We start from the raw sequence: 5,517 nt of genomic DNA on the forward strand, positions 1-5,517 counted from the left end.
CCGTCCTCTGAAAGTGGAGAGGACACTGGGGATCCTGCTGTTCCTTACAGTGAGTGGACAGCGAAGAACAGGACGTGCCCAAGATATTCGAGCGTACTTGGGACTTCTCATCCTGGCAGGTGTGTACCGGTCCAAAGGGGACTCTACCTGCAGTCTGTGGGATGACCAGAGTGGGAGACCAGTCTTCAGGGCCACCATGTCCCACAAACGATTTCAAATGAAAAGCGCCAGCCTCCGATTCGAAGACCAACATGCTGCTGTCATGGTGGTGAAGTTACAGTCCACTGTTGCTGCCCTAGCAGAAACCACCGACACCGCTATTGCCACTGCTGCCACCTGCTCGACCAGAAGGAGAGGTGATTGCCGTTTGTGCACAAAACTAAAATTAAGGTCTTCTACCACCTGCACCAAGTGTAACAGGTGCATTTGTAGAGAGCACCAGGTCACATGCTGCAGAACCTGCAGGTCTGCTGCTGGAAATGAACAATAAAATATGGATATTTCTGTTTCAAATTTGTTCATATTTCATATGTTCTGTTGTGTTCTATCTTGTTGTTGATGTCCGAAGTTGGATTAATATTGTTGCAAACATGGTTCCGTTGGTCTTTAATTCATTTTCCATAAAAACTCACATATCAATTTTGAGCGTTTCAGAGTGAGAGAAGTGAGGTATCTGTGCAACAACACATTCTGAGCTATGATTTAACTGTGACATGTTGTTCCTGGTTGTGGGGGTTAAGGAAGGTGTCAGATGGGAATGACATCTGTTAGGTGACATTAGAGTAATTAGTCAGTTCTATGTGTGTTTTGGAGGGCAGTTGGAGGACAAAACCCGGAGGTAATTAAAACGATACGGGTGCTTGTGTCCGCATACAAGGCGGAGCAAAAGAAAGGTAAAAAGGGAAAGAAAATAAAGGAGAAGAGGCAGACAGAGCTAGGTATTTTGGAGTTGTTTGAGAATGAGGGACAGAAGCGGCTAATGATATCTAAGGAAAAGAAGGAGAAGCTTGCAGAGGAATTGGGGAACAATTTGGAGGTTAATGGGAAGCTGCTAGCAGAGGCTAACACACCTTTTTTACATACCGCCCCAGTAAAACACCCCCACCTTATGAGAAGGAAGTCAAGCTCTCCAAACGTGTATCCTCAGCTCCCTATGATCAGCCAAAAGGAGCGACAGAGGGGAGGAGCTTATGGAGAAAGCACTCCAAGATACAACCTGTGCATTGAAAAGAAGGATAAAACTGGTAAGATGTTTCCAGTGATAGCGCGAGGACAGAGGTTGGAGTATAAGCCCTGGCAGAATACATATGTCACACATTATTGAAAAGCTGCCCATTCTCCAGGATGGAGGAGCGCATCCATGGATTTCCAAGTTGGAGGAAGTTTTAATAGGAACACAGCCCGCTATGGGAGATATCAAGAGACTTCTAGCTAATCTCCTTGGGGTTCCAGTCATGGAAGAGATCCTGGTGAAAGCAGGATTGAACCGATTTGTGGCAACGGCCGTGAATGATGCAGACCTGTTTGCTGCAAGTAGAGGGCGGATGTGGAAAGCACTGAGAGAAACATACACCACCAATGTGCATCCAGACAACATTCTCATCGAGCCGTTGGGGCAAAGTGAGAATCCAAGAGCTTATGTGTCAAGGGCTCATCAAATGTTCAGAAATGTCACAGGAAACAATCCGGATTTGAACAGGATGGAGCAGTCAATCCTGCGAGCCAAACTACAGGAAGGGCTGCCAGTACCAGTGCGAAGCAAATTAGCAGAGGTGGTTGGACTTGGTAGCATGACAAAGAGCATCCACACAGATCATGTAGCACACCAGGTCGGGCTATATCGAAAGAAGGAACATGCTCAGAGGGAACAAGACCTGGAAATCCTCAGGAAACTCAACCAAATACAGTTGACTGATAACAGGAAGAAGGAGAAAATACAGGCCACAGTCATGCTGGGGCATTCCCAATCCTACTGAGTCTGTTGATTCAAGAGGCACATGGGCAAGCCCATGTTGCAAGGGGGGAAGTCAAGAGAAAAATCAGCAGAAAAATCATAAAGGAGTATGTTTTTTGGGCGCCCTACCTGCTTGAACAAATGGATCATGTCATAGACAGATGAACAATCTGTCTGAAAAACAATGTTAGGAGAGGTGTGAAGGTCCCTGCTGGTTACATTCTGACTCCAAAAGGCTCCATGTGTGAGCTAGTGAGGGACTTGCCAGTTTTCACCCTTGGTTTTATCCTGTTGATAGGATAAAACCAATTGAAGGTAAGAGATACATACTAGTAGTTGTAGATAGATGCTCACGATGGCCTGAGGCCTGTCCTACCAAGCGGAAGGATGCTCAGTCTGTTGCCAAGTTTTTATGTTGTGAGGTCATAAGCAGACAGGGACTTTTAGATCGCATATCCTCGGATAATAGGAAAGAGCTTGTGGATAAAACGCTAAAATTAATTCTACAGAAATTGAGAAATTTAAAAAAACGTTCAGGAGCAGTCTATCATCCTCAAAGCTAAGGTATTTGTGAAAAATTAATGGTTTTCGGAAAAACCGCATTGTCAAAATCTGCCAACACGCAGGTCTAAATTGAGTAGCAGCGTTTCCACTTGCATCGATTGGCGTCGCTCGAGTGAACTTCAAGATTTGCGTATGACGCCTCACGAATTGGCCACAGGCAGATGGATGCCTATATCTTGTCTGAGTTTATCCCTTTTAGAAGATGAAATGAAGGCGTGCGTCAAATAGTTGACAAATTTACATAGAGTATAGTCACGTATGTCTCCGACAGGCAAACGTAGGAGGAGGTGCTAGAGAGGCTTGAGAAATAATAATAGAAAATAAATAATAAAAAAAACAAATAAATAGATAAATAAATACATTTAAAAAAAAGAAAAAAAAGAAAAAAACAGACAGAGTGAAACCTGGAGACAAGGTGTTTGTGAAGGTGTACAGAAGGAAATGGTTCAATGAACGCAGATAAGGACCATTTGAAGTTGTTCGTAGCACCGGAACAGCAGTCCAGGTTAAAGGGTCACCGACGTGGTATCACTTATCACACTGTGTCAAGGTGCCAGGAGAAGGAACCCTACCACCCCAGGACCAAGATTTGAAGGCACTGGAACATCAGGGGAAGATGACTGTTTACTTGTATTAAAGGCCACTATTAGATAGGAATGACTCAGAAAGAGAAGAGGAGGATATTTTGTTAGGTTTCTTTTAACCTTCATTTATCTGTTATTTTGATGGAGTTATACCTTTTTTTGTTTGTTTTGTGTTTCGTTGGGTGAATGTTACTCAGCTTGCTGAAGAGATGAAATAATAGATGTGTAGTTATTGACAATGACAAATAGAAAGCAGTAGCGTTGCCTGGAGCAGAGGTGTCCAAACTTTGATTGGGAATCAGAATGGACAAAGGGGGGAATGGAAAAGGAAATAGGAAAACAAAATGCAAAATTATAGATTGAATGTAAAATAAAATTGAAATTTGAAATTTGAAAATGTATGATATTAAAGCAAATTAGGTTGCACGGCTGTTATTACGGGTTTATTGTAGGCGACATTAGGAGATTAGTATGATAGGACAGGGGTATAGGAGCAGATATACCTGACATGCCATACAAAGCAAAATAGAAATAAAGGGGAGATCAATTGAGAGCGGTAAGTGCGCTGTTTCCGATCCAGGAATCAGATTTTGGACATGCCTGATCTAAAACATACAGTAATAGTAACAGATGTTTTATCTCCAATGTATAGTATCTGATGTTTTTTGTTCGCAAATATACTGGTGTTTTCTCTCTCTTCTCAGAATAATAGCGGAGAGATTAACCTGTCCAGGGACCCGAATATGGACAGTGAATGGACTCAAGCACGGACAATGGACAAGGGTGGCGGGCCCTGGACAGGATAGGATGGGACAGGACTGAGAGAGAGAATGCATTGATTCAGAGTGCCATGGACAACACTCAAAAGTAGATGGCAACGCTGCTGGAGAGCGAGGGTTCAGCTGACACATCAGGATGATATATTTGTGACGGTTGATATGTAGAGTTGGATACATTTCTATGTTTTCATATTATGTATATGTATACATTTTAATGTGGAAGTTGTTGTTTTTTGTTGTAATACTGTGATCTATACAAGGGAATCAAGGAATGAGCAATAATCTTAATGATATAATACTATAATTAGGTTTTATTCTTTATACCTCTGCATAGCGATATATATATACATACATTTTGATAATTTGTGAAAATAGGATCTGTGAACGTTTTTGAGTTCAATGGCTGATTGACATATGGTCATTAAATTAGAAGATAAAGGGTAATTGGTAATTGTAAATTATAAAGGAGTTTCCTTGCCTGGATTGGCCTGAAGGTGTGGATTCTTCATAGCTGATTAGTAAGGTTTCCTATTTCTTTTTGAAACTCCTTAGGAGGAGTTGGTTTTTGGAATGGGAAGCAACAGCTGACTTGTGGGATTCCCTTACAGCTAGACTACAGCTATACATGCATTTCTAGTGTAAGGGGTACTTTTCAGAGTTTGCTAGTGTACCTGGAGGGAGTCCGGCAGGTGAGGCTAAATTCGACCTTATTAGGATAGGTTATTAGTTTACCTAGTCTAAAAGTAATCTGAAATAAGGTGCCATAGGACCTTAATAGGAAACTAGTTAATTAATCGACCCCAAATTGCAGTTTAAAATAGAACTTTCAGAGTAGTAACAGGATTGGATGAGGAGGAATTTGTTGAAAAAAGACAAGCATTGCGACGAAGTTAGACAATGGTAAATCATGGTGAATGTGTTTGTATGCCTCTCTTTTCGAGACCTTGTGGGCCTCGAAGGGGGGAATTATGAGGTATCTGTGCAACAACACATTCTGAGCTATGACATGTTGTTCCTGGTTGTGGGGGTTAAGGAAGGTGTCAGATGGGAATGACATCTGTTAGGTGACATTAGAGTAATTAGTCAGTTCTATGTGTGTTTTGGAGGGCAGTTGGAGGACAAAATAATAGAGTTTAACTGGTATGCCAAATGGTCAGGAGCCGGTTCAACTATACATTTCCCCAAAAGGACAGAGGGACAGTCAGGTCAGTTTTAGGGCACAAGTCCCAAGGAAGGACATCAGCAGAGTAGGTTATCTATAGAGGAGGTGACATTCCATAGGAGACTGGTCAACACCTCTTTTGCCTATTGGATAGAGAAACCCTAAATCTACCAAAGTGACCAATTAGAAAAAGTAGATAGGTGTGGACTTGTTTGAAAGACCTTTTTTCAGTGAAATGCAGCTTAGGCGACTGTACAGTGCTAAAACAGCCTCCTATCGCTCTGAAACGCTCATTTTTGACATAAGCCACTTTTCACCCTTAATGGATTAAATTCCAGGTAAAAACTCCTTTGCCATGAAGAAGATCCAAATTCAACCAGTTCAGGCTAGTAAACCTGTTTGAAAGACCTTTTTTCAGTGAAATGCAGCTTAGGCGACTGTACAGTGCTAAAACAGCCTCCTATCGCTCTGAAA

This window comes from Pagrus pagrus (genome assembly GCF_965226575.1).
Source record: "Pagrus pagrus genome assembly, chromosome: 23".
In the NCBI taxonomy this organism is placed as follows: domain Eukaryota; kingdom Metazoa; phylum Chordata; class Actinopteri; order Spariformes; family Sparidae; genus Pagrus; species Pagrus pagrus.